Below are 24,352 nucleotides of genomic sequence, written 5' to 3'. Positions count from 1 at the left end.
CTGTCACATGCTGAGCCCATCCTCTCCCCAGGGCAGCTTCATCCATCCACTGGTGCCTCCCATGTCTGTCCAGCAGCACGTCCTCCCATGGCTGCTCGGGCCCTGCTTCCAGTGTGGGCACATCCATGCTGCTTCAGGACAGCCCAAGGGCCAGGGACAGAAAGGGCTTTGGAACAAAGTAGACATTTACAGCTGTTAAACAAAAAATAATTCAAGCAACGTGAGAGTTGCATAAAGCCTTCTAATTACAAAGACCTGGCAAAGAAACATATCTGGTGATTCCTAACATCCACTAATTATCAGCAGCATTTCTACAGTTAAGAAGATAAACGCTCAGCTACCCTCTAATAGAACTCACTAAGCCCAATTTCCAAGTAAAACAAATAAAACCTGATTTGCAAAGTACACTATTAAATATTTTATCCATTAGCCACTGTTAAAATCATTCTGCTATCCAAACTGAGCACCTTCTACTTGGACTGTTTCCAGTGCACTCCAAGAATAATATTCGGCATCAATTAACGACCAGTTCTCGTGCTGAACCCACAGCGTGCATTTGTGATGACTGAAATGCATCCTTGCTGCTCTCTGAATGATAGATGAACTGCAATCCAAGCTAAGTTACGGCAGCTGCCTTATTTTGGTACTTTGTTTATATTTTAATTAATGTCATCAAGAGAATATATTGATTTGGTAAGCTGTTTTTTTAGTGAATCATCATACCTGATGCTTGTGGCTTTTTAAAAACCTTTGGTACAGCGTGTGAGAAGGCTTCATCTTAAAAAAAAAGCAAGAAAGAAAGAAGAAAGAAAGAAGAAAACATAAAGGAAAAGGAAGGTTTCAGTCAGCCCTAATGCTACCGAAATCCACAGTGCTTAATTTATCGAATCTCCTGTTAGTGAATGAACAAAGGTAAAAATAACAGGCTAGTTATAAACTAGTACTATGATGATGACATCGTGAATTATTTAAAAAGGGCATATTCAGTGTGACCATAGAGCCATCAATCATAATAGACATTGATGAGAAAAAGAGGTTTCAGTCACTTCCTATCTGCCAGGAGAACAATTCTATCTCACAGGTAGCTGTGAAGTGCCGCTGACCCGATGTCACTCGCATTGTTGCTCTACCCTTTGAACGGGGAGAGCAGATTCTCTCAATATTAGAATCGAATGAGTAAATAAATTCTCAGTTCACTGCCACACTCCTTCAGAGTGCACACTTCAATTTGTCTAACAATGGAGAGGACAGAAAAGCAGAAATCTCTTAAAGCACGGATGAATTTTTTATGGATGCTCAAATCCAGCTGCAAAGAATGGGGTTTTAAATGGTAGCAGCTCTGCTTTTAGCAGGAGCCCCCAGAGACAAAGTCCTCTGGAAGCGTTTTGTGTTGGATTCAGCCCTTCCAAGTGCACCATCCCTTCCTCCAGGCCCATCCCACCAAACCTCTCTGCTGTGGTGCCCGCATCGATCCCACGGAGCTGAGAAGATGGCAGCTCCAAACCAAGGAGCAAAGCAAGCAAAACGAAGCAAAGATTGCGGCTTAGAAGATGGCCGGCGAGCAGAAAGGGAGAGAAAAAGCGCTCCGACTTTTAATTTGTGCGGGACTCATCTAGAGGAGACTCTTTCACCTGATGCCCCCGTAATTATAGCCAAAACTTTCCCTCAGATCACAGGTTCCGTCATTGTTGGTTAGCTTAATTAGCCCACGGAGCTGTGCATCTGCAGGGAGGGGGCAGAGGAAGGCTCAAGCAGTGCCGAGCTCCATCCTCGCTGAGCGCACGCGCCCTGGGGACACCTCCCCACTGCTCTGTCAGCAGCGTCCCACTGCCACCCATCGTGTGCCAACGTGTTCCACCGCGTCCCATTGTGTCCCATCACGTTCCATTGCATCTCATCGTCTCCCATTGCGTCCCGCTGCATCCCGTCACGTCTCCTTGCGTTCCATTGCATCCCATTGCATCCCATCACATCCCGTTGCATCCCATTGCATCCCATCGTGTCCCACTGCGTCCCATCAGCTCCCATTACGTCCCACCACCACACCCAGCTCCTGCCTGGCCTCAAATTCCCTGTTTCCCCCAGCCCCGCCATGCCCCAGCAGTGCCCAGCCTAGTTGCCTAATTGTTACCGACAGGTAAATCAGAGGTAAAAGAGAGCTAATTAATTTTCCATCCCGGTTTTATTTTACTGTTACTGTTTTGAGAAAATATAACTAAACCCCATTAGTGTTAAGGTAAGACCATGAAACAACATAATATAATGCAAGAAAGACATTTAATAGCGTAGAGGAATGTTAAATTACTAATTAACTCCAAGTTACTGTATAAAAAAGCATAGTAATTTACAGGATTATTGCAATATGCAGCTTAGATTGCCACAAGGGTCAGCTAGGGAGCATTTCGTTCCATTTCTTTCAGTGTGGTGGTTATTGTAAAATTCTTCTCACATTAAAATGTACTGTCCTTACCCACAGTTCATTGCTGCTAATTAGCGGCGGTTGAGATTTCCCTAGCAGTCATTTTTTTCTCTGTTCAGCTGCCAAATGTTACCAACTGCTCGCGATGCTCCGCGCTGTCCGGCTGCCCGCCCCGCTCCGTGGCACTGCTCCGTGTCGGGTTCAGCACCTGTGCCAGGGAAACACTAATCTAATTATTTGTAGTGCTTTTGTTGCACGGAGGCGGCCGAGCCGAGCGGTTCGTGCTCTCAGCGCAGCTCAGAAACGGGCATTTCTTCCTCCTTGCTCCTCGGCGCACTCGAAACTGGAATCTCTCCAAATATGTCTTTTGTACGTCTTCAAAAGCGAGTGTTTCCGCATTCTATTTAAGCAAGAAAAGGCGTCTTTTAGTTTTTTACCTAAATATATAAGAAGAATGCCACAACTTTGATTAATAATTGATTAAATAAACCATCCGGACATCAAAGGCAGGAAGAGGAGCTGTTCCACAGAAAGGCTACGCTATCAAATAGCACTTTGTTGTCTTAAACACCGCTCAGATCTGCAGCATTACATGGCACATTCATGTCTGAGGTTATAAACGGCGCTGCTTTCCAAAGGGTTTTTATTATCTTTATTTTAAGGAGAAGAAGAATTCAGATCTTCTTTTATTTTGGTGTGGGGTGTTGCTTTTTTTTTTTTTTTGCTTTTTTCTTTTTTTCCCCAAATTTAACAGTCTGAAAACACAGAGATTTGGATGAAAATCATCCAGCCCCGTCCTTTCCTCTCTCTTTTGTCGGCTTTATGACTAATTTATGTTTAACCTTCTTGAGAATACACTTTCTAAAAAAAAAAATTCAAAGCAACTTTCACTGGTGCCCAATCCTGGGGCAAAAGGTCTCAAGAGCCCTGAGATGGTTTGGAATTGATGGAGGTGACACGATCTTTTCCACCTCCTCTTCACAGTAGTAAGAGCAATCAGGAAACAACCGCTAATTGCTTCATCAAAATTAAGCTTCTCTATCCTCGTACCAATTATTTCAGCGTTGCTCTTTGGCGTTCCATGCGCCTGCTATCCATGCTCAGAACAAATCAGGCCTCTCGACTGCAGCGTGTTTCCCGGAGTCGCTCAATAAAAGAGGGTTTCAGACGTCAGCTCTCAGCCCTTCTACCTGCTGGCACCTTCCTCTTTGCCTCACCAAAGCCGGCTGAAACGCCGAGCACCTGAACGTTCTTGCACTTCATTTACACATGAGAAAGGTTTGTAAAATCTCCGCACGACAAGAGTGAAAAATTCCTTCTGCTGACACGGATAAATCCATTCGGTCGGTGATCAAACCGGTAGCCCAAGGGCAACAAAGAACAAGTGTCAGCCACATTCGCTCTGAAGTTCCACAAAAATACCCCCTGGGAATTCCAATCATGATGCTCTATATCTATATTTATATAAGAGGTAGGAAAAATAACACGTATATATATTGCTCATATCTACATGCATCTACATATGCTCATATACATATATATGAAGGCATTATAAAGGGCAGAGAGAGTGGATTTTGAGGACCTTAACCGGATTAAGAACTTTTAAGCTGTTTTAATTTTTCCTCTGAAATATGATGGCCGGAGTATTTCCAAGTGAAGGGCATTGCTCTCTGCTAAAGATACCTTTTTTCCTCTGTGATCCATACCTAACACCTATAGTATATATATGTACATATCTACGTGTTGTTTCTCTGTGCTGTAATTTAGGTTACATTCCTTGAATACTTCTTTTTGGTAGCAAAATGCTAAATATCTTAAGAGGCTACAAATATATTTCTGTGAGTGATGAAGAGAGCAGGAGATGAAAGAGCAGAGCTGACACAGCCCTGTGTTATTTCCTACATTTTGCTTCTGTTAATGCTCTCCCTCTGTACACCAATTACTAGAGCATCAGCTTCATGCACAGACCTTATTCTTCTGCTAGTACCTTGGAAAAAAAGCAACACAAAAACCAGGAAGTGAGACAGGTATCAGGGGTAAAACACAAAGATATTCGGGCGCATGCTGAATATAAGCATTATATTTGTGTGTCTGTGGGGGGATTTGAATGCATGTGTGCAGAGAAAGCGACCATTCTCTGCGAGACCCCAACAATTCCTGGATGCAGCTGATAATCTTTGATTATTTTTCCAAAAATGAGATTTTTCATCCCATCTAGCTAGCAGATCGAGCCAATCACAAGCCCATTTCCATACCGGCAAGGTTTCATATTACTTTGAATTATTAAATCCAGCCCACGGTTACCGATACTGTATGTGCTCTTGGAGAGAAAGCACACACACACTCATGCACAAACTTTGCATGAAGATTGAAAAGCGAGGCAGAAGAATAAACAGAGCAGTGGGGAAAAATAAAATATTTAGTACCTACTTTTCATTTATAGGTGGTACAATAGGTCACAGTTCTCCACTATTTCCACACCTAAAAATAAAGCACCTTGAAATGACACAGATCGAGGGGTTCCTGGGGATGTAGCAAGCCCGTATTTATTTGGTTGGTTTTTTGGATTAATTTTTTTGAATGAATCCCAAGATTGCCCAAAACAACTCTATAGGTGCCATCACCAGGGCAGCGCGAGCCAAAAAACAAGACTCGAGTGCCACTTCCCAGGGGCTGGTCATTGGGCTCTGCCCCATCTCTGTGCTGCTGGGGCAATGCCAGGAGACCCAGGGCCCTAATGGAAGGGCACGGACGTCAGCACCCATTGGCAGTCAGCGCTCCTCTCGGCGCAGATAACTCCAAAAATAATCAGAGCGATGCTGCACGCTGCTCCTGGTCAATTAGATCGAGCGATTGGAGCCTGGGCGCTCGGTAAACAAGCTCAGAAAATGTCCAGGACCGGAATACTTATCTGCTTCTACACACTCAAAATGATTTTCCACTTCCCATATGGAAAAATGATAATGCAGAAAGCGGATGATTGCGAGTTTGCAGTGACTCCAAGCGATTGGCATTGTTATTCGTAGCACTCACCAGCTGGGACAGCGGAGCTGCACACCACGAGCCCTCCCCAAAGGCAGCACTGCCTCTGGGATGCAGGAACCTTCCCCAGAGTGTGGTAGGAGCTGCTGAAGACACCACCTCGTCCACGTAGACCCAATTAGCCAGCAGAGACAAAACCAACTGGAGAAATGGAAATGGCTCATCTTGCAGAGCAAGGACAGGACTCACTGTGCGCTTGCATCCTGTACACGCGTCTCTCCTCTGCTTTCTTGGGAAAACTCACAGCTTCAGCATAAACTCTTGCTCATGGCTGAAATGCACAGCAACTGTACAGAAGACAAAAATGGGGATATGTGGTAAGAGTTAAAAACAAGTGAGTGTGGAGGATGGCATAATCCATCAATGGAACAGGCTGCACAAGGAGGTTATGGATGCCCCAGCCCTGCAGGCATTCAAGGCCAGGCTGGATGTGGCTCTGGGCAGGCTGGTCTGCTGGTTGCTGACCCTGCACATAGCAGGGGGTTGGAACTGGATGAGCACTGTGCTCCTTTTCAATCCAGGCCATTCTAAGATTTTATGATTCATCCAGTTTTCAAGAGCCACGGGGATGTGGCACTGAAGGGCACGGTGGGCTGGGGTTGGGCTTGGGGATCCTAGAGGGCTCTTCCAGTCTTCATGGTTCCCTGTTTCTGTGATTCCCACCACATTAGCCCATAGCATGTAAGGATATTTTCACATCCCTGGTTTGTGCCAGAAGCTCCTGCAGCACAGGAAGGGAGCAGGGAAGCTCTGTGGACTGAGCTCCTGGGGGCTGATCTAGAGCAAGGCAGCAATGGGAAATCTGTATTTCACATTTCCTACTGAAGTACTGCATTCAGGCTGTACTGAGGACTTCAAAACACCAATTTCTGTATTTCTCTCAATAGTCTGATTTGTGTCATCTATGGCGCAATTGCTCTGAACTGAATTTGTACGTAAGCTATCAATGGGAGCAAATGGGAGCAGGCAGCCCTTGGGGAACAGGCTGTGTCATCAAGGGAGCCCATTGGGTGCTATGGTAGAACTGCAGGGTTACAAACATTGTGCTAGAAGAAGAAATGCAATTAATTCCCTTTTAAACAAAGAGCCCCCCACATCTTAGGAGACTTGAAAACAGTGCATCAGAACACCCATTTAATTTGAACATACTCAAATCGTATTCACAAGACTGTAAGTGATTTTTCGGTATCACATGACTGAACTGGGACTCCAAACTCGCATGAATCACAGCCAGAGAAAGTCTGAAAGGAAACTGATCCCAAATCCCAGCTAACAGCCGGTGCTTTCGGGGAGCTGCGGGGTTTTAATTGCTCTGTTGAATCAGAAAACCGAGTGTGTGCTCTGCTGTTACCGCTAATTAATGCACTGACTGCTCTACGCTAGCTCGACCAGGACAACACATTTTGGGGTTGCCTGGTTTTTTGTGTTTCAGCACTGATCGTTACTGACCTCGTGTAATAATTTGGGCACAGTTCCCCTGCTGATATTGACATCCTCGCTGTTGCTACCGACTTGATGGAGAACAAAGTTAAAGCCACTGCAGCGCAGCAATCACGGACGCCGCTCAGTTCGTTATCCTGGCCGTTCTCTAGGTCTGTTGGTCATTTCTGTTTCCACTGCTCTTGCAGGAGGAGTTACAGAAGCTCTGAGTAATGCTTTAGAGAGTTTATGATTAGAGCTTCAGTGACCTTTTACCTTGATGCTCTGAGATGTCACACAGTGCTTCCTGCAGACTCTGCTGCTTGGTTGTAACCTTTACTATCCCGATTCAAATCAAACTTCCTCTGATTAAAAATTTCTTCTCTATGTAATTAATGTCTTCCTCCTTCCTTTCTTCCTCCCTCTCTCATAAAGAATTTAAATAGAAGATTTTTGGATGCGATGCCTCAAAATATGTTTGTTTTTTTTTTTGTCATTACTGTCTTCATAAATCATTATTTCTTAATGAACAGCTAGCTCATTCTCCACACTGTTGATACGCCTCAATATTCAGCATCACTGTCAGCACAGATTTGCTGTTCTTCCCAACATTCATTGAAGAGGCACAAATAAAATGTGTTTCAGACTTTTGCTGACTGTCATCCCCATCCTGCTCTCGAAGGTGGCCTTGGGGCACATCTCAGAGGCAGCACGGTCCTTTTTCATTAGATAGATCTCTCTGATTCTGTATCGTGTAAAAGGGAAATTCTGGTACATTTAGCAAACCATGTTGCTCTTTAAAAATGATGAGGAATTGGAGGTGTTTCTCAATGCATGTAGAAGATGATAATTACCTTCTTGAGTAACGTTATCACTATGTCTGAATATCTCTACCTGACGGTACAGAACTAGGCAGGCATTTTTGCTGACACATTAAGAGTTTTAGTGGTTCTATACATAAGTTACCTAACCACAGCCAAATACTAGGCCTTCCAAAGCAATTCAGGATCTCAGAGAGATATACATGCATTCCCCTGTGACAGCACCCCCTCCTTTCTGGCTAAGCTTTCCCCAGGAAGCCTTGCAAGCACTCAGCACCGCAGCCCTTCCCCCTCTCATTGCCCTTGAGGGAGCACCAGGGACCCAGCAAGAACCTGGCTCTGTGTGTCCCAGAGCTGGGCACTGAGAAGACCTTGTTCTTTATTCCTCTGTCTCATGATGCCAGTGACATCCTCTTCACGCTCTGGGATCTTTTTCTTTTTTCTTTTTTCTGTTTTTTGCCAAATATGTTTTTCCTTTCATAACACATATAATGGATTTTACCAATTACATTTTAACTCTTCAATCCCCACAGGGAACTCGAACCAAGGTTTTGAAGTTATTCTCCAAAAGAGGAGAGCAGGGAAGCAGTTGGATTTTTTACCTCTTTTTTTTTTAATCTATGATTGGAATTTCATAGAATCATAGAATCATAGAATCACTAAGGTTGGAAAAGACCTAAAAGATCACCCAGTCCAACCGTTCACCTATTCCCAATAGCTCCTACTAAACCATGTCCCTCAACACAACATCCAGTCTTTCCTTGAACACCCCCAGGGTCGGTGATTCCACCACCTCCCTGGGCATCCATTCCAGTGCCTGACCACCCTTTCTGAAAAGTAATACTTCCTCATGTCCAGCCTGAATCTCCCCTGCCGTAGCTTGAAGCCATTCCCTCTGCTCCTATCACTGATGACACGAGAGAAGAGGCCGACCCCCAGCTCACTACAACCTCCCTTCAGGAAGTTATAGAGAGCAATAAGGTCTCCCCTGAGCCTCCTCTTCTCCAGGCTGAACATTCCCAGCTCCTTCAGCCTCTCCTCATATGGCCTGTGTTCCAGACCCCTCACCAGCTTTGTTGCCCTCCTTTGAACACGTTCCAGGGCCTCAATATCTTTCTTGCAGTGAGGGGCCCAAAACTGGACACATTTCCTACAACTCTGCTTTAGAAACCTTCTAAACTTTCAGTAAACCTCCAAATACAGTTTTGTTGGACAAAAATACAAAATAACACGAGCCTTTGGGCATGGATTTGTTCCCCCCTTGCACGAGGTGCTGGGGCAGGTTCTGCTCCTTTTCTCCCCATAGAGACACATATTGCATTTACTGGGTTGTTGCCCACACAGACAAATTTTGTGACTTCCTTCTGCAGAACTGCAAGAGTAATGAGAAAAAAAAAAGAAGAAGGAAAAAAAAAAAGGAAGGGAAAGGGAAAAAGAAAAGCTACAGAGAGCCCACACCCCCATCATGGCTCCGTGTGCCCCAGCTGCACATCATACATGCGGAACATTGAACCGTCCTCTTAAATATTATGACATGGAGAAAATCACATTGTGCTTTAGCCTATCAACAAAGGAGCAAAGCAATTACAGAGCTAAACACAGTCGAGGAAGACCCAATAAAGAGAAATCCAAGAAAATTTGGTGAAAATTCTTAGGGGGCCTTACAATGTTTAATCATGCTTCAGGCCTAAATTAATATTCTGCTTCTAATTCAAAAGCCTGAACCACAAAGGTACATCTTTTGGGTATTTTTAATAACCGTCGTACAACACTCTGTGAATTAGCAGCTGGTCTGACTGGTATTTTACCTTTTCTTTGCTTACTCAAGTAAAGCAGTTAATATTAGTATAATCATCAAACTAACATTAGCCAGACAGAAGGACAGATTTTTTTTTTTCTGTACTGTAATGCAGAATTATAAAATAAAATAAAAAACAACAAAAAAAAAAACACAACGAAACCAAGATTTAGGAATTCCTCTGTGTATTAGTTTAAATAATTTTTTTTTTTCCTAGGCAGTTTCAATAAACCAAAAGATCTTTGTTGTATTCAGCCATTTTATAAGACAAACAATAGATTAAAGAGCACCCAGGCACACGGGAAGCAGGAAAACCTGCCTCCCGCTGGGCGAGAACAAAGAGCTGAGCACACACTCCTACCCATGGCTGCTGAGTGGCATAAGCAGCGAGGATGGAAGGAAGGCAGTGTGGATGGAAGCAAGCCCATCCTGCTCACTGCAGGCAGAGCGATGCACAACTCACCTGCCAAGTGCAGGTTAGTGGGCTTGCCTCTGACCTCTAAAACAGACCCAAACTTCTCACTGCCATGCCTCCTCCTTCCAGCCCTGCTATTTTCAAATGTGACATCAGGTCAGATGCTTGGTTTCACATCTGGTTTGTGGAGGAACTGGTCTAACTCAAGTTTTAGCTGGGTTTGGGCAATCATGTGCAGTTATCAAGGAGAAAGAGGATTTTCTCTAAACGAACAAGAGAGACTGGAAGGAACAAAAATGTTGAACAGAAGTCTCTGCCATTGAGAATCTCATTGAGAAGTCTGCCATGAGATCAAACACTGCTCACAGACAACCCACAGCTGGCCCCACCTGAAGTCTGCAGGTTTCTAATTTGGATACTGACCAGAGCCACGGACTTTGGTACATAGTCCCCATTTTCATACAGTTCCTACTTAATAATCCCTTAAAATTACAGCCCAGGGTAGCTGAAGCTGTGTCTGTGATAAGCAAGTAGTATAAACACCTGCTTGTGCTGTTCCTCCTGTGGCTCTCAAATCCCACTCTGACCATACGCAGCCCCTAGAGCACAGCAGGTCAACCACATGCAAAGCTTCACACAGTGCCTGGTATTGTCTTGCTTTTGCTGCAGATAGACAAAAATAACAAATGTATGTAAATACAAAGGCAAGCAGGCAGGATAGGAGAGGAACCATTCTTTTGAATCTGGGGTTGTATGAATCCCTTATGGGCAGTGTCTCCATTAACACCTGTGTGTACTTGTACCTCTGCAGCTCTCTAATGGTTACACCATTCTATGTTACAAAATGCTCCAACGTATTTTTTCTAGAGGAAAATTCCACAGTGCTCCTGATCTCACCATATCCCCAGCAGACATGAGGACCCACACAAGCAGAGGAGGCAATGGGTCTGATGGGAAACAACAGGGTGTAAAACTCTGCACCAGTGACCGTGGCTTGCCAGCAGGTCTCTTGGTGGGGACGTGCTGCTGGTAGCTTCTTTAATATCTTCATGGATTAATGCCCCAGGAAAGCACAGCTTACAATGTGTTTGCACATGGTCTTAGCCAGAGTCCCTTGCTCTATGCTGTGCTGATTCCCTCTGCACTGGACCATCTGCTTCCAGGGAAGACAAAGAAATACCAGGAGCCCCTGCCTACCTGAACTCCAGCAAAGAAGCCCCCTGAGCACTCATCAGCCCTCACCAGAGCAAATCCTCTCGTTTTTCAAGGAAAAAAGTACAGTTCTGCACTTCTTTATTTCCCATAGTTGGCTCAGCACTGCATCCTCTGCCTGTGTTACGAAGCACAGGCAGAGAATGAATGGATGGGAAGAGCAACCCCAGCTAGCAAAGAGCAGGGCCTTGTGTTGGTGTTGGACCAGTATCCATAGGAGGGGCTAAAGTGCAAGGGGACATCGGTTTGACAGAGCAGAGATAGGCTTAGCAATGCAAAGGTTGATGAAAAGAGACGGAAATGGCAATGAGAAAATTCAGAAAAGATCTGAAGTGTTACACGTAACATCACAATCAGCCCTTCTGTGCGCCCATGTGTGCAGAGACATTCAGACATCTCAGCCATTGCAGGCTCACTCACCAGTGTTCCCAGTAAAATTAAGGCAGCTTTAAAGGAGTGTATCGCTTTGTCATGTTTATTTCGCATCTTCCTGATAACACGGTTCATGCTGTAAAAGGACGACCTGAAAAATCAAGCTTGGTTAAAACAAACTATTAAAATAATGTAAATATGGGGGAGGGAGGGGGAATAGAATTGGGAAAATGGAAGAAAATCTAATGGGGAGTTTAATAAAGAGAGAAAAGCTATTTTATGTCAAGGTAGCAGCTCAGAAAGAGAGCGTACAGGTGCCCTCAGCAGGGCCTGGGGTGCTCCCTGTGAGCGCTGGGATAGTGAGCCCTGCCACATACCACACACAGGTGCTGCAGGGCAGGAGCCCCATGAGATGGACCAGCGCTCTGATCCAGCATGGCAAATCCTGGGAGTCCCAGTAATATCTGCAGACAACGTAATTTAAGGTGTCCTTTCCATTATTCAAATGCGTATGTTGCTACAGGGTGAGAAGACAGGCAATACGGCGTGGAGCAGAAACAAGAGGACACCGGTGAAATGGAAGGAGAGGGGCTAGCAGTTTGCCTGGCTGTGAGCAGGCAGCACCTGAGGACACTGGATCTGGTACCTGCTCAGCACCAGGCAGGAGGGAACAGGGAAGCTCCTGGTAGGAATCTCCTGGCGCCTTCTGGGACACTGCACACAAGGGGAGACAAACTGCATGGAACAAAACCATCTTTTCTGGCCCAAAGCATCCCAAGCCAAAGATCTTACCATCTCACTCTGTTTTGCAGCAGTTGGCTCTTCCTCTCACAGCACACAGCAGCCTCCTTGTTCCATTCTGGACAAGTGAACACAGAACCATAGAATCCTTTTGAGGTTGGAAAAGACCTCTGAGATCCCCACGTTCAACCCCACCCCCCCATGTCCACTGCCTGCATCCCTCAGTGCCACATCCCCACAGGTCTGGGACACCCTCAGGGTTGGTGACCCCCCACCCCCTAAGCAGCTGTGCCACTGCCCAACCACTCTTTAAGAAAATTTTTTCCTAATATCCTACCTGAAGCTCCTTTGGCACAACTTGAGGCCATTGCCTCTCATCCTATTGCAGGTTACTTGCATCAAGAATTGCACGAGTATTTAATCTATTCAACATGCAAAAATCAGCTGCATATCTAACATGAATTCTCACATTTACAATATTTGAAAAGCTCACCAGTTCTGCAAAGCCATTCTCCAGTATGCTGTGATTTCCACATCCCAACAGTTAGGAAATTGGAACGATTATGTAGAGCATTTCTCCCCTTTCTGCAGTATCCTGACGGCATGATGCTGCCCCAAGTTCCCAAATGAAGCCCACCAGCCCATCCCCAGGCACTCCCTGTCGAACCAGCAATGTCCACAATTCTCTCCTAGTGCTGTTCTGGTGCTCACTGCCCCAATATATCTGATTGTATTAATTATAAATTACACCCCAGGTTACTTCTCTCACACTTTAGCTTCTTTCATGCTCCTGGCACTGCCAACACCTCAAACATTGTGTTGGTATAAACAGTTTGAATTATTTAAAGGGATTCCCAATGTACACGTGTACAATGTTTCTACACTTAGTTTCCTATCTTCAAGCCTTCCTCACTATAATTTAATTTTTTTGTCATTATATAGGAAACAAAAATGTACGGCAGATTGAATCCCCTATGTTCTACAGTGCATTTTCAGACTCACAAGCCTGGCTTCTTGGCGTTCCCCAAGAAGACACGATGCTGTAGATGGCTACTTAGATGCATGCACACACATCTTGCAATGCACATACAGCTCATTACAACATACATGATTTCATATTGCACTGGAATACATACGTGAATGCTCATAAAAAGCTAAAAAAAAATAAAAGAATGATTGGTTACACTTACCAGAAAAGAACGTAAGTAGCAATAGATTACGGTCCATTCTATAGCTTCCATCCAAACGCAGCAAGAAAATCTACAAATAATGCTTTCAAGCACGTTTTGGTCTGCTTTTTACAGCAAGCAATTTAAAAATAAAATAGAGAGAGCCTTTGTAACATTGATAATGTGACTGTTTTCAAGGTGAACTCGTTCCTATTTTTCATGACGCCCATTAATAGCTGGGCGGCGCGCCAGGAGGCAGGGAGGTGCTGCCAATCGCTGCCATGGGTTTCAGCACTTGGTGAGCCGGTTTGTGAAAATACCCTGGAATGTCTTCCTCCACTCTGTTCCCACAAATCTTGAAACAGAAAAAACACTTTTCCAAGTGACTTTGGAATTGGCTCTTATGTCTCTATTGCATATTGCTGCATACTCACCACGGCGACCGAGGAAAGCTGACCCCGCCAACTCCCGACCTCATCAAAGGACAGAACTATAAAAAAGAACCTGGTGAGAAGCAGTTTTCGCAGTAATTTCAGCCTAATTTTGCCAACATTACGTTAGAGAAATGAGCTGTAAGGCACGTTTTAATAGCAGAACTATAAATATCTCTGCCTTGGAGGGCGCATTGCTTTATCTAACAGTGTTATACCTGGGGCAACTCTACTGTTTATCAAGCAGAGAGACAAATGTTGTAAAGGTGCATCTTGCAACCTGCAAAGCCCGCGGCTTTTCAAGCTCTCCTGCTGCTTGTGTGCTAGGCAGCAACTCATAGAATCGCAGAACCATAGAACGGCCTGGGTTGCAAAGGAGCACAATGCTCATCCAGTTCCAAGCCCCTGCTGTGTGCAGGTCACCAACCAGCAGCCCAGGCTGCCCAGAGCCACATCCAGCCTGGCCTTGAATGCCTGCAGGGATGGGGCATCCACAGCCTCCTTGGGCAACCTGTTCAGGTGTGTCCACAAGTTTGAACTCAGCAACAAGTCATTCCAGTAACAACACGTTTATAGACATTCACAAGCTTCTCCAATCCTCCCACCACGCACTCAGCCCCAACAACAGGAAGGGTTTTCTGAGCCCCTCTGGCCCTGGCCCTTCTGACCCTATGGGGGCTGCAGATGGGATGAACCTGCTGGCATTTGTCATTTGAGGCAGTATTTGTAAAATGTTTCAACCTTGCATATAATGCATAACGGTATTAAGTAGAATATCTAAAGTACTTAAACTAATTATGCCTATTTTGTAAGATTAATTATAATTAATAATTTAACATATTTTATCATTTAAGTCAGTATCCGTTCTGATCTTTAACTTTAGAGAGCACACTGTATACGTACCACATAATTAGGGCTTATGTATCACATAATTAGGGCTAAATACTAGGAAATCAGGCTAATTAGACCAAATCAAACTGAATTATTTAAGCTTTTTTTTTTTTTAGATGTAGAATATTTAGTAATTAAATACTGATTTCATTTTCTTGTACTCACGCATCTCACTTGTCCCTCGGCCGCCTGCTATAATGAAGCATTATAAAAGTGTTTGTCACGGAAGCACAGGACTGGGGGCTCCAGCAAACAGCTGGGGGGGGCTGGAGTGCACACAGCAGTGCAGACATCCAGAGCTTTGCCCCTGCCCCATGCCCTTCTTTGGCCTCTTTGCCCACAGCAGCACCCTCACCGGCTGCTGGCCACGCACCCAAGAGCACCATTAGTGGCCATGGCTCTGGTAGGAAGCGTTCTGAACAGGGGCTGTTGGCAATATCACATGTAATAAGGTCTTTCAAACAGAGCACGTTGCTGCCAAAAAAAAAAAAAAGCATAAAGAACAAGTGAACAATAACAGGACTGTACACAAAAAGAAAGGACCGGCCCTAAAACGGTCGCAGCAAATTTGTCGTTCATTTCTCATATACATTTACAGCTATAAAAACTTCTCGTTTTCTGTGGAGATTAATTCATTTCATTAGAATTCATCCAAAAAGACAATAAAGCCTGGTTATGGTTTATCATCCTTCTAGGGCAGATGATCTAAACGGAGTAGTTCTTTTACTGAGCCACTGGTGAGTGCTGCGTGCAGCCCAAACCCAAAGGTGTGGGAGTAACGTTGCCTGGTTATACGCTGGCACCAAACTCAAAGGATCACCTCCTAAATGATCTTGTGGCTGGCCTTCAAACAGAGCAAATCATAGAATGGCCTGATTTGAAAAGGACCAAAATGCTCATCTAGTTTCAACCCCCCCCTGTGAAGTTCGGCTGGGGGCAAAAAGAGCATCACTTTCTAATGGTGTATTTCTCAGTTTACCAACTATGGAACAGGCTTGAATAGAAAATACATTGATGGGTGGCAAATCCAGGAAAGCTGAATGCAGCAGTGGGCACAGGGCTGGGTGGCATCACTGTGCTCACCTCCCACTCAGCTCCAGGTGTGCATATTACAGGATTAACACCCCAGCAGTGCAAGCAGCTGGAAATATTCTTTATATCAAGGTAAATGTTAAAGGAATCCATATGAGATCAAAGGGCCAGGAAATTGAAAACAATCCTACACCAAGTAGTCGGGGTCCCTCTATCTGAGCAGCGTTTGCTTCTGCTGCCTTATCCAGCGCTCAGAGGAGTCAATAAAAGGAATCCCATGGACTTCCAGGGGCTTAGGCGTGGAGTTTCCTTGTGTTTTGTTCTGAAAAATCAGTGTTCTTCCTGTTTAAAGTGCTTAGGGGCTAGATTTGCACACTGACTTTTTTGAGTGTCGCTGCTTGAATCAAAATAAAATGGCTTTTGGGTGTTTTTTAAAAGCTCACCATGGCACATGTGCAGGAGTGTGAGGAAGTATTACTTTTCAGAAAGGGTGGTCAGGCACTGGAATGGACTGCCCAGGGAGGTGGTGGAATCACCGACCCTGGGGGTGTTCAAGGAAAGACTGGATGTTGTGTTGAGGGACGTGGTTTAGTAGGAGCTATTGGGAATAGGTGAACGGTTGGACTGGGTGATCTTTTAGGTCTTTTCCAACCTTAGTGATTCTATGATTCTATGATTCTATGATAAGGCAGAGGTGTGGCAGAACCAAAGGAGCAGGCATTGGAGCTGAGACAGCCCGTGTCATGAAACAACTGAAGTAAAACATTGCTGAGGATGCTGGGTGGTGGCATTCCCTGGGGAAGGGAGGAAATACAAATTCAGCTCTGAACACAGACCCACAACACCTGGCACAGCTGCACCAGCACTCAACAGGATTGCTACCACCTCCATTCATTGGCACCCAGCATCACGTGCTGCCTGCTCTACCCATCAGCACTTGGCACTATAATAGAACGTAGAACGGTTGGGTTGGAAGGGACATTAAAAACCATAGAACCATGGAATGATTGGGTTGGAATGGACATTAAAGACCACAGAACCGTGGATTTGTTGGGTTGGAAGGGACCCCAAAGCCCCCCACCCCTACCTCTGCTCTGGGCTGGCTGCCCCCCACCATTTCAGGCTGCGTGGAGTCGGACACATCCAGGGATGAGGCACCCACAGCTCCAGGCAGCAGTGCCAGGGCCTCACTCCTCCCTAATACATCTAATCTAATGTAATCTTACATGCCACCTCCTCCATCTGCCAACATGGGTTGAGTTCCACGTGGAGCTCACAGCCACAGCTGCCCATCTGCCCACAGACAGCAGCAGGGCCCAGCTCCAGGCACGTGGAGCTATGGGGTTTCTCAGGATGTGCTCAGCTTTTTTTTGCTGTCTTTTAGGCTCTTTGTTGAAGAGATGCAACATCAGTGAACCCTTAACAACCTCCTTCATGAGCAGCACAGGTTCTGCAAAGCAGAGGGTCCCAAGCAGCATCAGTGATGGCATGGAGCAAGGAGTGCTGCTTATGGCCCACGTGGAAGAGCTGAAGTCAGGGAGAAAGGTTTGTTCTGACCTTGCCTCTCAGCATTTCTATTTCCCATCCACACGCAGTCCAGGTTTAATTTGTCCTTTCAGAAGGGCTCCTGCTCTCCTCTGTATTCTCTGGATTGATGTGGAAGCACAGCTCTCTATTCGGGCAGCAAAATGCAAAGAATGAATGGAGCTCAGAATACAAATAAACTATTAATAAACATTGATTTTGTGGGTTTATGCTTTTTTCTTAGCCCTGTAGCAATATCTGCAGTGTGAAATTCATGAAATTAAGCTATTTTGATTTTTTAATACTGGGCTTTCTAATCACTATTTTATTGGTAATTTATTACACATTTCAAATTGGCCTGGAGATATCCCCTGGCAGGATCAGCTGCACAGAATTAAAACAAAATGTCAATTTTCACTTACTCATATGAAAGGAAGGAGGGTGGGTTTTCTTTCTTTTCTTCCTATTTTTGTGGTCACTTTTTAAACACCCTTTTTGACAGAGATCTATGCAAAAGTGTACAGTTCCAGCTCAGAAAAGGGTAATTTAGCAAATCTCAAGCCTAGGAGGAGAGGAGGATCTCCTTGAAACTGCAATGCACAGTGGGTGGCATTTTTGGCCATTAGGTTAATTAGATAAATCCATAACTGATACGGCAACACCCTCAACACACACACCACCAACTCAACGCGATTTAACCAAGCGTCCCCCAGCAAAGGCAGCCCAAAGACACGCAACATGTTGGCACAACTTTTCACCCCTAATTAAACACAGCCCTTCCCAACAGCTCAGGAAATACAGGGAACGTTTTTGGATGCGCAGCATCTCATCATCCCACAACGGCAGCGGCGCTCCGGCTTCGCGAGCAGCATCGCCACAAAGAATAATTTAACGCCCATTAATAAAGGAATTTTCAGAGGAGCTCGAGCTCAAATTATATCAATCTTCCACTGTTCCAAAATAAACGCATCAGGTGGCATTTAAATGCAGGTGGCTAACCATTTTATCAGTGCACATATTTAAGCTATTAGAAATTTAATTAGAAAAATTAAATTAAACACACTTAATGCAGATTCTAATTCTAGCGACACTGTCCTTATCATTATGCCATTTTTATAGCAAATTATAAAGTATGTCTAAATTGTACAGGTTTGTTTCTGACTGATAGCTGAACTCAGATAATTAAGTTGTTAACCATGTACTTCAGTGGTCAACATGGTTATATATCTTTGTCTTATCGCTTCCCCTCCTCCTTGTTTCCACAGATCTCAGGGGAAGCAGATGAATGGCACTTGACACTACCCACCTACACAGCGACTGATTAGACGCAGCCCTGTGCCACAGGTACACTCAATTATGGGCTTTTCTGAGACTCAAGCGTTTCCTGACGCCGAAAGAGCTGAAACTGTTTATTCGACGCATTTTGCAGCCGAGGAAAGCCGTGCTGAATTGGACTTTACGCCCGCAGTGTATTTTACCACCTTGGAGCCTCCAAGCAGAGCTGTGCAAAGGGATTTATTGCATCCGGGCAGAAATGAATAAAACCTCTCTACCACGTCAAGCAAACTGCAGCAGAGAAGGGCAGCACATCCCGGGGACAGGGATGGGGATGGGGACAGCATGGACATGCCTGCAGGGAGACACGAGTGCAGGCAATCTAGCAGTGGGTTGGACCAACACATATCAAAATGCAGACACTACAAATGCAGGCAATCTACCAAGGGGTCGGACCAATAAATGCCAAAATATAGACACAGATGTATAAGTAACGGAAAATCCGACTGCAATTCCCCTTGCAAAGCAATCGATATTCATATAATTCAAATGCTGCCCAGCAGAAACCGAGCATTGGTTTCCTAAGATTGGAAAATACTTCTGGCATATTAGAAAGGAGAAGAAATTGAGATAGTTCAAATGCTTCAGCTAGATGCACGTATGTGTAGTTTGGGGTGTACAAGCTTTCCCTTGACGCTAACAGAAATCGTGCTGTTCTTGTAATTTTTGGATGTCATAGAATCAGAGGTCCTGCTATCCTGTTTGCCAAAACCGTCACAGGAGATGAATTACATTACTTCTTATCCTAACCTGGTTGGGGCAGCTCCCCTCGTCCCACCCAGCTGGGCCCCGCTGGATGGTACTGTTTCAACGTTAGATGCAATGCAAACACATGGAAGATGCACAGAACCTTAACTAAGCTTCTGGCTTTGCCTATGGCCCCTACAGCGACTATTATGAACGCGAGAGCTGGGTAATGACACCAGACTTTTCTATCAGGCAGTTGCAGTAATTTCTTCTTCCATTTAACGTGGCTCTGTGCTGAGCACCACCCACACCGAGCGTTGGCACAGCGGCTTCGGAAGGGCTGAGGACCTAATGGAGTTCCACTTCATTGCTCCTAAGTGATTACAAACTAAATATCCTCCGTTCAGAAGAGGAATATGTGTTTCTTCCCATTTGCACTTGAGAGAGTAACAAACGGGGTTATATTTGCAATATGTCAACAATAAAGGCTTTGACACTGCAACTTGGTTACACAAGGTGCTCTGTATGTTATTGGGGTTGGGTTTGGGGGGGTGTTATTTTTTAGCTCCCTTTGCAGAAAATGTGGTAGAGGGGGAAAAAAAAGAAAAAAAAGGTTATTAATGAATTCAATAGGGTCTAGTGGCTTTCTTTTAAACTTCTGAACACAGGAAACATTTCAAAAGATGCTCCTGAAAGGAAAAGGAAGCTCTTCTGCCTGGTGGGGGGCAGCAGCCCTTCCCTAGAGACCTCTCCCAGAGAGCAAAAACACACACATACATATAGGCCAGGCAAGTAGGATTAAAGAAAATCCTTTCCACAATGCATTTAGCTGCTTTTGCTTCTACGTGATCAGACTGATTTCAACCACACTTTCTAAAAAATATGTAATTATTAGCATATAAATTTAACACCTAGCTCTGTTGTAGTGACTACATGTCTTTCATTATTTCCTTGACTTATTTAACATTGGTAATTATTTGCCTGAAATTATTGTTGTTTTTTTTTTTTTAATTGTATTTTTGTTATTGAATCTTATTTATTGCTTAAAATACCTTTATCTTTCAGATCCCTGCAGACTTTCATTTTTAGTATACTTAAAATAATTACAGAGGAGATTGAAAATAAACGTCTGAATCAATTTTTTGATCCTTTGCTCTTGAGTATTTAAGCACACAAGCCTTCTCTTTCTCAGTTTAGGGGAGAGCAGTGAGTGCAGGATGTATCGTGGTCTGCTGTGAGTGGTCTGCAGTGTCCAGGCTCAGCAGCACCCTCAAGCTGGACATCAGGAAACACTTCTTCACAGAAAGGGTGGTTAAGCACTGCAATGGGCTCCCCAGGGAGGTGGTTGAGTCACCATCCCTGGTTGTGTTTAAGAACCATTTGGATGTGGTGCTCAGAGACATGATTTAGCAGAGGGTTGCTAGACTTAGGGTAGAATGGCTAGGTTGTGGTTGGACTCAATGAAGGTCTTTTCCAACCTGAGTCATTTTATGATTCTATTCTACAATTGCTTTGGTGAAAATGTTGTATCTTGCCTAATTATGAGCTTCTAGGAACACAAACTCTGTTGGCCTACCATAGGGATGCGCTGGGCACACTTGGACAGCCCTGCTGCTGGTGTGGCACAGCAAAAACAGGAGCAAGCTCAACTGGGAACTGCAGAGAAGACTTCTGGCAATTGCTTAAACAGTGCCACACTTCTTTGCTGAGAACGTTTTAGGTAGCTGCTATGTATTTACAGGTTTGAATTCAAGATAATAAAGCTTAAGTTAATGAGCCTTGAAGGAAACCGTGCATGGAAGTGTGATGCTGGAGCTGGGATGCCTTCAGACCAGGACCACCTGAGCACAGCTGGGGGCCTCAGTCCACACCCCCATGGCAATGAGAAGCACCAGTTGGGCTGTGAGCCCCTTGAGATGCTCCTGGGCTGGGGCATGAGGCCACACAGGGCTTCCTGCAGGCTGAGATTGTGGAATCACAAGGTCATAGAACTATTGGACACCTTGAGTCGGAAGAGACCCATAAGGATCACAGAGTCCAACTCCTGGCTCTACACAGGACCACTCACAAATCAGATCAGAGATCCTGGAGACCACCAAAACTCGGAGATCCCAAAGACCACGGCAGGAGTAAGGCCAGCTGGAAGGGAGAAAAGGAAGCAGCATGGGCAGCACTCACATCTACATGTGCTGAGCCTGCAGAACAGTGCTGGTAACTTCCTTCCTTACTAGTGGCAGCAGTAGTACTATTCTATCAGTATAAAAGCCTCTAGGAATGTCTGAAAAAATATCATTTAATGTTAGGAACAGAAATGTTAGTAGAAAAGCCTGGGGAAAGTTGATTCTTTTTTTCCTAGAAGCCAAAGTTTGAGGGGGAGAAAATAATGGCCGTTATTGATACTGTGTGAATTTATTTAGGAAGATAAAAGGAAAGCTTGTGTGTGAGCAGAAAGGGAACAAAATAGACTGAGAAGGAAAGTGAGAGCAGAACAGAGAAAAGATGGGAGAATGAAAATAGAGAGGAAATTTCAAAGGAAATCTGGGAGTCAAACTACTCTTGCGGAAACATGAGAGTTGTGAAAGCAAAAGCAGTTGTTCTGCAATTCCTAGGATTGTTTTCCTCTATTGGAATTACTGTAAAGTCCATTTCTTACCTTCCTTCAGCGATGTCAGTGCAGATGATGCACTGTTACAGGTGAGACCCAGCACAACTGAACTCCCCACTGCAGCCGCAGCCCCTGCAGGACCTCCTGGACACACGGACACCTGAAGGCCTTCCACGTACAGTTGCTGCAAACACCTCTCCCAACACAGAGTCGTCCTGACCTGCCAGTGAAAATGCCCTGTTTTGACAAACACAACCTAAACTGAATGGCACGTGTTTCCAGCATCACGTCGCACGCACTCCAGACTTGGAAATGAAGCGTTCCATCATGACAAGCCTGCTGTGTGACCTGGGAGGTGGCCATGGCCATTTTTAGAGCTTGCCTTTTGAAAATTAAGCAATTTGCTGCTATAGAAAGCCCCATATAGAGTCCACAACCATCACTAAACACCACTATTTGAAAACTTCCCTAAAACAACAGCAGGACGTTTTTCTCCTTCCGTCACCTAAACCACGAGGATTTCCGAAGTATTTCTCTTTACAATACGTCACCCAGTTTTGCTACAAGTTTTATAAACTCTCCTGTTTTCAAACGTTAAGCATTTTATTTTCATACCAGCAGGAAAAAGTAATTTGGGCAGCACGGGGAGGTGAGGTGACGGCACTACCTGGCCACACACTCACACAGTCACAGTTTACACTGCACTTACTGCTACTGCATAGCCCTGGTGCTTACCAGCAAGCATTGTCCTGAGGAGAAACCTGCTTAATGATGTAAGAGGCCAGACAATGGACATATGTCAATATTGGCCTTTCATTCCCCAAGCAGCACGCCTCTGCTATCCAACTGCACAACAAGTTGCTAAAGTTTCCAGGAGATGAGACAATGAGCAGAGGATTTTCTGCGAATTTGCCCTTTCCTTTTAGAAAAACAATTGCAGAGCTAAGAAATCTAGAGGAGTGCTTTTTCCTTTCCTGTGGTTGTTGCAGAATTATTTGATTTTTGATAGGCTTTAAGACGCTGTACTGAAAGCAATGCCCAAAATGTTATCCTGGCATATCCTGAAGTCTAAGTGAATAGAAATGAGGACGACAGGCAGACCTGCCATTCTGATAAACCTGAGAAGGCCACACATCCTAAACAAGAGAAAGCCGCAGGAACAGAGAGAGAGAAGCCCCAAGATGCACACTAACTGTTAATTATACAACGCGTTTACGATCGCTAATAAACAGAATCACTGCTGCTCAGTCTTGTGGTCTCTGCTATATCACTACAGAGGGCAGCAACAGACAACAGAGATCTTTAGCATTCAAGGAAGCGTTAAACATCTCTGGTAAACAGGGAGCTGTGTCCTGTGGCACTCCGGGAGTGCACTCAAGGAGCCTCGCTGCTGCCCTGGGTGCCGGGGAAGCCAGGGCTGCTTCACAAGTTCAGCCTATTTTCCTCGGTCCATATATCAAGCCCAGAGAGTAAAAATTAACCATAAACCATGACTCATAATATAGGAGCTGGACCATATGGTGGCAAGAGCGATTTGTTTCACATTTTCTTTCCCTTTTACACTCAAAACCATTCGCTTTGGGCTCTGTGACATCGCCTGCTAGATGCATGAACAATTGCCTGATGGCTGCATCCTCTGCAGCCCCCGGGTTGGGAAGGGCCACTGCAGACATTCGGTGTGAAGGCACAAAGTATGGATCCGATGAAACTTCCCCAGATGAATACATTCAAAGGACTTGCTCTATAGTTTTGTTTCAGCAGCAAAACGTGGCTGGAGGATGGGGGGAGCGGGCACAGCTACTTGCAGTGGTCACATCTTCCTCGGGCTCCTGCAGCAAAGGAGGGCAGCAAAGGTCTTGTGATCAAAAGGGAGGAAAATGACTGACAACACAGAGCCAGTTCAAAGGAACCGATGGAATAATTAGTTCCAAAAAGAGTAAAAAGACTGAAGAATTCATGATGTCATAAAAAGCAGAGCTACTTAAATTGGATTAGAAAATAAAAATGACACGAACATTGTAAATATTCACAGATCACATCATTGACGTGTAATGTGCCGTTAAATGATGTCAAATTAAAGGGGAAATTACATGTGTAAGAACTAGGAAGAATAAAGGGAAGACATTTTAAAGATGCACAGTCCTTCAAGTGAAAATCCCTATCGTATATCAGTGCTGATCACTGCATGGATGAGGAAACTATGAGAGAAGAATAAAATAAAGTATGGGAAAGAAAACACAGGGTAAAAACATCTCAATTTAAACGCTGCAGGGAAAGGCTGTTAACTCCACAGCCAGCACAGCTTCTCCTCGCTGCTTTGCCAGGCTGCTCCTCACCAAGGAGATGCCCTGAGCCACGTGATTCCATTGCTGAAACCCCATTGAAATTGAGCCTAAAGTATTACATGAATCCCAGAAGTTGTGTGTGTGTTCACGTGGG

The 24,352-nt window shown here is 44.7% G+C and overlaps 1 long non-coding RNA gene across 3 annotated transcripts; it reads right to left on the bottom strand.

Moving 5' to 3' along the window:
* Positions 1 to 2,291: 2,291 nt before the first annotated feature.
* LOC122183664 lies at positions 2,292 to 14,089 on the bottom strand. Of its 3 annotated transcripts, XR_006180315.1 has the most exons (8): positions 13,843 to 13,900; positions 13,430 to 13,763; positions 12,291 to 12,357; positions 12,145 to 12,212; positions 11,547 to 11,649; positions 5,453 to 5,748; positions 4,850 to 4,900; positions 2,292 to 2,819 (listed from the first exon to the last, which is right to left on the bottom strand). It is a non-coding gene; the product is annotated as an uncharacterized LOC122183664 (long non-coding RNA). The 3 variants fall into 3 exon arrangements; XR_006180314.1 differs by having other exon boundaries at positions 13,430 to 14,089; XR_006180316.1 differs by lacking the exon at positions 12,145 to 12,212 and having other exon boundaries at positions 13,430 to 14,089.
* Positions 14,090 to 24,352: the final 10,263 nt, after the last annotated feature.

This window comes from Lagopus leucura, unplaced genomic scaffold (genome assembly GCF_019238085.1).
Source record: "Lagopus leucura isolate 7727_CA_CO unplaced genomic scaffold, USGS_WTPT01 Super-Scaffold_100019, whole genome shotgun sequence".
NCBI lineage: Eukaryota > Metazoa > Chordata > Aves > Galliformes > Phasianidae > Lagopus > Lagopus leucura.
The sequence above is the reverse complement of the archived record's forward strand: the minus strand, read 5'-3'. Positions and strand labels throughout refer to the sequence as shown.